The sequence below is a fragment of the Mandrillus leucophaeus genome, unplaced genomic scaffold (assembly GCF_000951045.1).
Source record: "Mandrillus leucophaeus isolate KB7577 unplaced genomic scaffold, Mleu.le_1.0 Scaffold183, whole genome shotgun sequence".
Classification (NCBI taxonomy): Eukaryota; Metazoa; Chordata; class Mammalia; order Primates; family Cercopithecidae; genus Mandrillus; species Mandrillus leucophaeus.
In genome coordinates, this window is record NW_012101843.1 from 3,326,365 (window position 1) to 3,338,631 (window position 12,267).

Consider the following 12,267-nt stretch of genomic DNA (forward strand, 5'->3'; position numbering starts at 1 on the left):
GAAGCCAAGGCAGGCAGATCATTTAAGGTCAGGAGTTCGAGACCAGGCTGGCCAACATGATGAAACCCGTCTCTACTAAAAATACAAAAGTTAGCCGGGTGTGCTGGTACAAACCTGTAATGCCAGCTACTCAGGAGGTTGAGGCAAGGAGAATCACTTGCACCTGGGAGGCGAAGGGTGCAGTGAGCTGAGATCATATCACTGAACTCCAACCTGGATGACAGAGCAAGGCACTGTCTCAAAAAAATAAATAAATAAAATAAAATAAGAATAGTCAAAAGATGGAGAGGTTTGATGGTTATTTTGATTTCAAAGAAGTTACAGAAACCTCGTTTTCTTTTTTTTTTGTTTTGAGATGGAGTCTTGCTCTGTCATCCAGACTGGAGTGCAGGGGTCCAATCTTGCTTGCTGCAACCTTGGCCTCCCAGGTTCAAGCAATTCTCCTGCCTCAGTCTCCCGAGTAGCTGGGATTACAGGCATCCCCCACCATGCCCGGCTAATTTTTGTATTTTTGGTAGAGACAGGGTTTTACCATGTTGGCCAGGCTGGTCTTGAATTCCTGACCTCATGATCCACCCACCTCGCCCTCCCAAAGTTCTGGGATTACATAGGCGTGAGACACCATGCCTGGCTGGAAACCTCTTTTTCTTAGGGAAAAAGAATGTGAGGGGTGTGTGTGTTTTCAAATTAAGACCAGGGTCCATTGGAATAAGTGCTAAGATATTAAATGACCAGATTTCTTCAAATTAATGAACACCTTCCTTTACTACTTATCTTCAGCAACTGCAGGTTGCATCAGAAATGCCCATTGACTAAAATTTTGAATCCCAAGAGAAGAAGCTATTTAAAATAAAACATCTCTTTTGCCTTTACTTAAAAGACTGTATGAGCATCATGAAAAGTATAAATTTCAATCTTCGTTTGTATAAGTGGCTTTCATTAGTGTTTTGAAAAAAATTATGTAAATTTCCTATCCTAAACTAGCTTTGGCCCATCTGATAGTCCCCTTTTTCCATTTCCCCAGGTTACTATGTCCCTTACATATATTTGTGGCCTCAGGGGCAAGGTCCACAGCCAGAGGACCTTCTCTTCTGTCTCTACCACCTTCCTTTCCTGTTTCCTTCTCTCTTCTTCCTGCCTAGGGTCACACTTTTTTTCTCCTCTCATACTATGGTAGGTCAGGCTCTCAGGCAATTTAGATGGCTAGGACTGACAGCATAGCACAGGAGATGGAGAAAGGGAGAGGAGGCTGGGTGGGCGGTTCATGCCTGTAATCCCAGCACTTTGGGAGGCTGAGGCGGGTGGATCACCTGAGGTCAGGAGTTGGAGACCAGCCTGGCCAACATAGGGAAACCCCATCTCTACTAAGAATACAAAAATTAGCCAGGCGTGGTGGTGGGAGCCTGTAGTCCCAGCTACTCGGTAGGCTGAGACAGGAGAATCGCTTGAACCTGGGAGGCAGAGGTTGCAGTGAGCCGAGATGGTGCCACTGCACTCCAGCCTGGGTGACAGAGAGGGACTCCATCTCAAAAAGCAAAAAAAAAAAAAAAAAAAAAAAAAAGATTGAGAGAGAGAAAGGGAGAGGGAATATGGAACAGTAAACTCTCCTGGCCATACCCCCTCTTCCCCACTAACCACTGCTGTTAGTGACTGACTCCAGCGGTAAATGTGGTATCCTCTTTCAATCCCTCAGTCTATTCTCATGGGTCCTAATTTGCCCTATTCCCATGCTTTCCTCCTCTGGGTTCATGATTTACTCTCAAAACTGCATTTGTGGGAGGGAATGAGAAGAAATAATAAGGAAACAGCATAGGGTATCCAGACAGATGGTATCACCAGTATCCACAACCATGCCCTAGACTAGGCAAGCCTGGTTCCCTGGTCTAGTTTGGTCAGGAGGTCAGATGTCCAATATCAATGACTTAGTGTTTTTTAAACCTTAGGTCAGGGCTTTTGTTCCCTTCTGATATGAGGAGGAGAAAGAGGTGGACTTACATCTGGTAGACAGCAGATGATGACGCGGTACATAACCCATAGCTAATCTTAGCTCTTTAAAAACATACCTGCTTACTGTTAGGAGTAAGTTGCAGATGTGACTTTCATTTCTCAGGTATGCTGTAGAGGAAGCAGGGTTGAGAATCTCTGTCCTACTTTACACTATAACCATCTCCCTTAAGTACACTCTTATTCAATTTCCTCCCCAGTTCAGTTGCTGGGATGCTTTCTTGACCTAGTGACATCAGTTATGATGGACATTTTGGGAAGGGTGGAACAAGGGTGGGTCATCTGGACTCCAAGTGCTCTCTTCTGTGTGTCAGGCCTCTGCAGAGACCAAAACAGGAGATTCAGCCTCAGTGCTCAATTATATATTTTCTTGTGAATAATTATTAATTTTAAAATTTATTACAAAATACATCAAATATGAGAAGAGCATGGAGAATAGCATATCAAATATCCTGCTATCTTATAGTTATTTCAGATCCCTATATATACATATTTTTTGAGACAGAGTTTTTACAACCTCTGCCTCCCGAGCTCAAGCAATTCTTGTGCCTCAGCCTCTTGAGTAGCTAGGATGGCAGGCAAGCCACCACTCCCGGCTAATTTTTGTATTTTTAGTAGAGACAGAGTTTCACCACGTTGTCCAGGCTGGTCTCGAACTCCTGACCTCAAGTGATTGACCCACCTTGGCTTCCCAAAGTGCTGGGATTTTGATATTCTTCACATGGACACTTAGTATACCACAGGAAGGCATCTTTAATCACTTCCTTTCTGTGTTCGGCTCCTCCTCCTGTGCTTATCCTCAAACAGAGCCTTACAGGGTCATAATTTGGAGAAAGCGCAGGTGTGAGCCACTGTGCCCAGCCATATCAGATCCCTATTCTTGTTTTATTTATTTTATTTTTTGAGATGGAGTCTTACTCTTGTCACCCAGGCTGGAGTGCAGTGGTGTGATCTTGGCTCACTGCAACCTCTGCCTCCTGGGTTCAAGTGATTCTCCTGCCTAAGACTCCCAAGTAGCTGGAATTACAGGTGGGTGCCATGCCTGGCTAAGTTTTGCATTTTTAGTAGAGATGGGCTTCTTCATGTTGGGCAGGCTGCTCTTTGACTCCTGACCTCAAGTGACCTGCCTGCCTTGGCTTCCCAAAGTGCTGAGACTACAGACGTGAGCCACTGTGCCCAGCCATATCAGATCCCTATTTTTGAAGAATCTAAGTCACTAAGTATAGTACCAGGCACTGTGTATCACTCCCCAATCTCATTAGTCTCTTTCTTTTCCCAGAGGTAACCACTATTCTAATTTTGGAGTTCATCATTCCCATGAATATTAAAAAATTTTAATTACAAGTGCACGATTATGTGAAGAATAGTTTGAATATATTACAACTTTACATAAGTTTATAAAGTTGTGTTCATTCCTCTGGGTCATTCCTTTCAACTGCTTCATAATATTTCTCTATGGCTTTAACCCAGTTATTGTATTTATTTTCTTACTGTTGGATAGTATTTTAAAAAATAAATAGATCTATGTTGAGATTATTTTTAAAATAGTGCATATTAAGCGTCAGGCACTGTTCTAAACACTTGACAAGTACCAATTGATTTAATTCTCATAATAGGACTAGGAGGAGCTCAATATTATTTCTCCATTTTACAGATGGGAAACTGAGGCACAGAGGGACGTTAAGTCACAGAGAGAGGTTATTTGCTCAAGGTCACAACATTAGTAACTTGTGGGCCTTCTTCCTAGAAGTGAAATTTGTGGATCACGGGCTATAGGCAGCTTCTACCTTACTAGATACTACACTCTACCAAGTAGTTGTGTAGATAGGAACTCTTGGAGAACAGAGCCAGAAGCCCAGAACTGTGAGGAATAATGGATTAGGAAACCATTCCCAGGAGGAAAACTAGGCCCTAAACTAGGAACATTCTGTGCCTCCAGAATAGGGGGTGTGACATGGACTGAATGATGTGTCCCCTCAAATTCATATGTTAAAGCTCTGTCCTTCCGTGTGACTATGCTTGGAGACAGTGCCTATGAGGAGGTAATAAGATTAGATGAGGTCATAAGAATGGGGCCCCAATCCAATAGGGCTGGTGTCCTTTGTAAGAAGAGGAAGAGACACCAGAGCTTTACAGCTATCTGCAAACCAGAAAGAGCACCCTCACCAGGAATCAAGTTGGCTGGCACTGTGATCTTGGACTTCCCAGCCTCTAGAACTCTGAGAAACAAATTTCTGTTGTTGTGATTGCTTCGGCAGCACATATACTAAAAAATTGGAATGATGCAGAGAAGATTAGCGTGGTGCCTGTGCAAGGATGACATGCAAATTTTTGAAGATACACACATATATGTGTGTGTGTGTGTGTGTGTGTGTGTGTATGTGTGTGTATAGATGGAATCTCGCTCTGTTGCCCAGGCTGGAGTGCAGAGGCACAATCTTAGCTCACTACAACCTCCATCTCCTGGGTTCAAGTGATCCTTCTGCCTCAGCCTCCTAAGTAGCTGGGACCACAGACATGTGCCACCACGCCTGGCTAATTTGTTTTGTATTTTTGGTAGAGACAGGGTTTCACCACATTGCCCAGGCTGGTCTTGAACTCTTAAGCTCAAGTGACCTGACTGCCTTGGCCTCCCAAGGTGCTGGGATTACAAGCGTGAGCCACTGCACCTGGCCAACATTCCATATTTTAAAATGGACTCTGGGGACTCGAGGGAAAGGGTGGGAGGGGGCCGAGGGATAAAAGACTACACATTGGGTGCAGTAAACACTGCTTGAATGATGGGTGCACCAAAATCTCAGAAATCACCACTAAATAACTTTTCCATGCAACCGAACACCACCTGTTTCCCAAAAACTATTGAAAAATAAAAAAGAAGCTAGAAGATAGATATAATGGGTTAACTATACTATTCTCTGTATTCTTGTGTAAATTCGAACTTTTTTGTAATAAAAATTAAAGGCTGCTTAAAAAAATTTCTATTGCTTACGCCATCCCTTCTATGTATTTTGTTATAGCAGCCCGAGTGGGTTAATCCAGGGTCTTAATCAAATTTGTCTGGCTATGGGTTGGTTGTTACTATATGCCTTCCATTACTCCTTTTTGTTTTTGGATGGAGGTGTCTATTGTAACTGTCCTATCTCTGCCTCACCATTGTATGCTGGGTGTGTGTGTGAGCAGATAACTCGTCTTTTTAGTTCACGAGTCTCTGGATCCAGAGAAGTTAGATTTGAGAAGCGTCATTTACGTTTGAATCTTGCAGATCATGTCGTCATGGACGTTGTCCCTGATGACATGATTGAGTGAGACTTCGGAGTCCTGACTGGAGATGAGTACCCCTTGCATGCCGGAGGGGTACCAACCATTGGGGTCAAGGGAAGACTGTGATATAGATTGTTTCATATATGTGTGCAAGTATATATATTATATATATGTATTTATTGGCTCTATCGTGCAAGCTGGGCACCCAGGCTCTGTTGTCCAGGCCCAGTGGTATCATCTCAGCTCACTGCAACCTCTGTCTCCGGGGCTCAAGCCATCCTCCCACCTCAGCCTCCTGAGTAGCTGGGACTACAGGTGCGTGCCACCACACCTAGCTAATTTTTGTATTTTTTGTAGAGATGGAATTTCGCCACGTTGTCTAGGCTGATCTCGAGCTCCTGTGCTCAAGTCATCCGCCTGCCTGGGCCTCCCAAAGTGTTGGAATTACAGGAGTGAGCCACTATGCCTGGCTGAGAGTGTTCTATATTAAAGGCCTCCCATGAATTTCTCTTTTTAGTATCCAAACCCTTGCAGTCTTCCTGTCTTGATGCTGGAGTTGGCTATATGACTTTTTTTTTTGTTGAGATGGAGTTTCGCTCTGTCACACAGGCTGGAGTGCTATGGTGTGATCTTGGTTCACTGCAACATCCGCCTCCTGGGTTCAAGTGATTCTCCTGCCTCAGCCTTCCAAGTAGCTGGGATTACAGGCGCCTGCCACCACACCTGGCTAATTTTTGTATTTTTAGCAGAGACGGGGTTTCACCATGTTGGCCAGGCTGGTCTCGAACTACTGACCTCAAGTGATCTGCTTGCCTTGGCCTCCCAAAGTGTTGGGATTACAGGTGTGAGCCACCGCACCCAGCCATGTGACTTTCTCTGGCTTGCAGGGGATAAGCAAATACGAGGCTAGCAGAGACTTGATAAGCACTTTGCACTGGGAAATTGTATGCCATGTGAAAAAGGCCAGTTTAGCCACCCTGAGGATATAAAATCAAATAGACAGAGGTCTAGCCATCCCAACTGAGCCCAGTCCCTGCCAACAAATGTAGCCACAGCAGGACATGCAGGTATCGTCAACAGAATAACTGCCCAGCCATCCTACAGATTCAGGAGAAATAATAAATTGTTATGTCTTTAAGCCACTAAGTTTCAGTCTAGCTTGTTACATAGCAATATATAACATACACAGAAGTTTAGCTCCCCTATTGTCATTTTTATTTTTTCAATTATAATCCATGACATCTATGCATTTTTTTCCTAAGCACAACTTTAGCGGCATCTTATACGTTTTGATGCATACTATATTCTAATTTCCATTATACTTTTTCTTTGACTTAAGAGTTACTCAGGCAGGGCGTGGTGGCTCCCACCTGCAATCTCAGCACTTTGAGAGGCTGAGGTGGGTAGATCACCTGAGGTCAGGAGTTTGAGACCAGACTGGCCAACATGGTGAAATCCTGTCTCTACTAAAAATACAAAATTTAGCCGGGTGTGGTGGCATGCACCTGTAGTCCCAGCTACTCGGGAGGCTGAGGCACAAGAATTGCTTGAACCTGGGTGGCACAGGTTGCAGTGAGCCGAGATCGCACCACTGCACTCCAGCCTGGGCAACACAGTGAGACTCCATCTCAATTAAAAAGTAAATAAATAAATAAGAGTTATTTAGAAGTGTATTTTAACGTTTCTTTATATAATTTTTTTGTTACTTTTTTGTTATTGGTTTCTAGTTTGAGTTTTGTTAGGATTGGGTTGTTAGAAGTTTTTGAGATTTACTTTGAGACAAAATACATGTTCAAATACTCTAACACATTCTGCTTATGTTTTAACAGCACGTGTATTTGCTGATTTTTGGCTGTGGTATATATATACACATATATATACACAAACATAGTTTATATATTTTATATATGTTAATAAATAAAAAATTAGCTTGATATGGTATATATATATGTTTGTGTATATAGACTACATATATCTATATATTTATTATATTTACTATGTATTATAATCATTCTATATTTATTATGTATATTATATAATCTGATGTATATTAATTATATATATATTTGTTGTTTGTTTGTTTTTCCTGTCACCCAAGATGGAGCGCAGTGGTACAATCTTGGCTCACTGCAACCTCTGCCTCCCGGTTCAAGCAGTTCTTCTGCCTCAGCCTCCCAAGTAGAGTAACTGGGATTACAGGCAGTCACCATCATGCCTGGCTAATTTTTGTATTTTTAGTAGAGACAGGGTTTCATCACATTGGCCAGGCTGGTCTCGAACTCCTGACCTCAAGTGATCTGCCCACCTTAGCCTCCCAAAGTGCTGGGATTACAGGCATCAGCCATCGTGCCCGACCTCTGTTTACTTTTTTTTTTTGGTCCATTTGCTTTATTAATTACTGAGGTACTTTTGTTAAAATTTCCCAGTTTTACAATGGATTTAAAAATTTTCCTTGTAATTTTACCCATGTTTACTTCATATTCTGATACTGTTATTAGTTGAGTACATGTTCGGAATTGTTGTATGTTTTTGGTGGTATAGCTTTCATCTATTTTTTCATAATAATTCTTTTGGACTTAAAGTCTTATTTAAAATATTAATATAGCTCTACCAGTAGTTTTGATGATATTTACTTGTAATATATTTTTACATCTTTAGTTGTAACTTTTCTGTATTCCACTGTGTCTCTAGTAAGAAGCTTATGCCTGCATTTTAAGTTTTTAATTAAAAACCTTTTTTTTGAGATGGAGTCTCGCTTTGTCACCTAGGCTGGAGTGCAGTGGCGCAATTTCAGCTCACTGCAACCTACGTCTCCTGGGCTCAAGCGATTCTCGTGTCTCAGCCTTCCAAGTAGTTGGGATTACAGGCGTGCGCCACCACAGCTGGCTAATTTTTGTATTTTTAGTAGAGACAGGTGTTTCACCATGTTGGCCAGGCTGGTCTCGAACTCCTGACCTCAGGTGATCTGCCTGCCTTGGCCTCCCAAAGTGCTGGGATTACAGGCGTGAGCCACCGTGCCCAGCCATACATGCATTTTTAAAGGCTGATGCTCTATTAATGATGAATTTCATCCATTTGCATTTATTGCAATTACTTACATGTTTAGATTTCTTCCTGTCCTCCTCTTTTGTGCTTTCTATTTACTATGCTTTTTCTTTGCTCCTTTTTTTGTCTTGCTTTAAGTGTGTTTTTTAAACTCACATTTTTCTTTTTAACTAATGACATCATGCATTCAATTTCTATTTCTTACATTTAACTTGCATCTTGATTTAAGAAAGTCTGAAATTGATCAGCATCACCAGTCTCCTCTAGAACTAGAAAATAATCTTTATTCTTTACACAGTCCCAATAATATGTTATTTGTAGCTAATATTCTAGTTTCACAATGTTTTGTTTCCTCCACAAATTTGTTACTTTTTATTGTTTTATATGAGCAATGCTTACTTAGATTTACCTACATTTGACACATTTGCACCTTATTCCTTTCCACTGGCTTCCTTCCCTCCCTCCCTCCCTCCCTCTCTTTGTTCCCTCCCATTTTAAAGACAGGATCTCTCTCTGTTGCCCAAACTGGAGTGCAGTGGCATGATCATGGCTCACTATAGCCTGGAACTCCTGGGCTCAAGCGGTCCTCCCATCTCAGCCTCCCAAGTGGCTGGGACTACAGGTGGATGCTGCCATGCCAGGGTAATTTTTTAACATTTGCATAGAGACAGGGTTTTGCTATGTTGCCCAGGCTGGTCTGGAACTCCTGGCCTCAAGCAATCCTCCTGCCCTGGCTTCCCAAGGTGCTAGGATTATAGGCATGAGCCATTGCACTCAGCCCTCTTTTCCTTCTTCCTAAATTATGTCTTTTAGGATTCCTCTCAGCCAAGGTTTGACAGAGGTCAACTCTCTTATTCTTTGTTTGCTTTAAAATGTCTTTAGTTTGCCCTCATTCTTCAGTGATAGTTTATCTTCTTTATCTGCAGAGAATCCTAGATAATAATTACATTTTTTCACTTTGAAGATATTGTGTTTTTGGTTTCTATTGTTGTTAAGTCTGCTCTTTGTCATTCCTTTGTAGTTAATCTACTTTTTTTTTGGTGTTTAACATTTTCTTGTTGTCTTGGAGTTTTGCTGTTTATTATAATGTGACAAGGTATAGCTTTATTTCTGCATTTTCTGCTTGGTACTTTTTGTATTGTATTTCCTGAATCTGAGGATTCATGTCTTTCATTAATTCTAGAAAATTCTCAGCCATGTGTTCTTTGAATATTACCTCTCTCACATCTCTTTGTTTCTGCTGGAATTCCAATTAGATACATATTTATCTTCTCATTCTCTCTTCTGTGGCTCTTAAACTCTCTTGAAGACTTTCTGTGTTTTATTTCTTTTGCATTCTGGGCAATTTCCTGAGCCCTATCATAGTCTACTCTTTCCTTTTCAGCTGTGTCTAAGCTGCTGCCAAATTTGACTAATGGGTTTTCTGTTTCAGTGATTCCATTTTTCATAAGTTTTTTTTTCTTTCTATACTGTCTCCTATGTTTACTTTTCTCCTTTATATCTTTGTTTTATCATCTTCATTTGATTATTCAGCAACCTGAAGCTCTGAGAGTCTAATGAACTTTGTTACATGCTTGTTACTTCTGCTGGCTCTTGCTCACGACGGATTATTAAGTACTGAGTTGTGTGATTGTATGTTGTGAGTTCATCTTCAGCAGGGCTCCACAATTGACTTTCCAGTGAGGAAACTCATATTTTTGTTTTTCTATTCAGAGTCTAGGTAGGCCAGAAGAGACTAACTTCCACGTCATTTCCTTATGCTGGTAGAGAGAGATTTTTTCTAGTCGACTCTTCCTGTGCTGTATGTGGAGTCAGGGGAGGGAGGATGGGTGGGTCTTACTTCAGCTTCCTACTTGGCAGTCTCAAGGTCTTTTACTTTATCGCTGTGTGCATGTTAAAACAAATTCCTAACATTCGTCAAGATGAAGATAAACCCAACCAATCCAGGTTAGTTGCCACATCAGCTCACTTGCATAATGCTCTGGTTTTCAGAAACCAAATCTTCATTGCTGAGCTCTGGGGATTTCTCTTACTTTCTTGTAAGCTTAACTCTGCATTCAAATGGTTTTACTTTTTTTTTTTTTTTTTTTTTAACAGAGTCTCACTCTGTCATCCACGCTGGAGTGCAGTGGTGCGATCTTGGCTCACTGCAACCTCTGCCTCCCAGGTTCAAGCGATTCTCTTGCCTCAGCCTCCCGATTAGCTGGGATTACAGGCATGCACCACCATGCCTGGCTAATTTTTGTAGTTTTAGTAGAGAGGGGGTTTTGCCATGTTGGCCAAGCTGGTCTCGAACTACTGACCTCAAGTGATTCACCTGCCTCAGTCTCCCAAAATGCTGAGATTACAGGCATGAGCCACCACAGCTGGCTGCTATGCATTCAAATGGATGTTACATCTGGCATTCTTCTGTGTTAATAGTGGGAGAGTTTTCAAAACATTGAGTCTGTCCTGTTCATAAGTTCATAAAATTAGAAATCTTCAGAATTCTAATCTATCAAACGTTGTTGTCCATACCACACAATCATAGCCTAATTTCCACTCATGGCACACACTTCTACAGGAGCATGCTGCATGTGCACACGTGTGTAGCCACACAATACCTGTTTTGCATACAGTAGACTCACCCATAGTGCCCATGTGTAACTTTATCCCTTATGGGATCTCAGTGGAAAAAGTAAAAGTTTCAATGCCTAGAAAAGTATATGGGGTCAGAGGGAGTCCCTTCATGATCAACAGAAACTTTTCGGGAAATACAGTGCAGTGGTTAATGCCTGTGTATCAGACAAGCCTGTGTTGAATCTAGCCTTTGCCAGTCTGTGACCTTGAGAAAAGTACTCAACTTCTCTTTTTTTGGAGACAGGGTCTTGCTCTGTCACTGAGGCTGGAGTGCAGTAGTGCATTCTTGGCTCACTGCAGTCTCAACCTCTCAGGCTCAAGTGATCCCCTATCTCAGCCTCCCAAGTAGATGGTACTACAGGTGTGCACTAATTTTTAAAAAATAGAAGAAAATAATAAAAAGTTTTTATAGGGACAAGGTCTCACTATGTTGCCCAGGCTGGTCTTGAACTCCTGGCCTCAAGTGATCCTCTCACCTTGGCCTCCCAAAGTGCTGGGATTACAGGCATGAGCCACTGCACCTGGCCTTACTCAACTTCTTTATGCTCAGTTTTCACACCTGTGAAATGAGAGTGTTACATGTTGTGAGGACTAAATGAATGATTCAATAACGTTAGTTATTACAATTATTATTATTAAAATTCTTTATTTGTATGCTTTAAAAATCTCAATCCCCTTCCAAAAGACTCTGAGGGCCAGTATATTAAGTTGAACCACAAAATCGCCATGTTTGTAGACAAAAAATTATTAGATTGGCAGTTTGGTAAGGCTCAATGTAATACTCCAGAACAGGGATCCTATTTTGAAGTTGTTAGAAGAAGACACATTCAAAGGATAAGACTTTGATAATAGAAACACAGATTGGGGCTGGGGGCGGTGACTCACACCTATAAGCCCAGCACTTTGGGAAGCCGAGGCGGGCGGATCACGAGGTCAGCAGATCGAGACCATCCTGGCTAACACAGTGAAACCCCGTCTCTACTAAAAATACAAAAAATTAGCCGGACGTGGTGGCGGCGCCTGTAGTCCCAGCTACTCCGGAGGCTGAGGCAGGAGAATGGCGTGAACCGGGGAGGCGGAACTTGCAGTGAGCCGAGATCGCGCCAGGGCACTCCAGCCTGGGCGGCAGAGCGAGACTCCAATCTTAAAAAAAAAAAAAAAAGAAATAATTTTTAGGCAGATAGTAAGGGTAAAGTTTCTTGGTGGAAATTTTCCTGTAATAAGAAACAATCCCTGAACCATCTGTTTTCTGAACAGAAAAGGTGGCTTGAAGGGTTGGGTCAGCAAGCTTTAATATGCAAATGTCGGCCATTAGAAACTAGGTTCACTTAATATGGC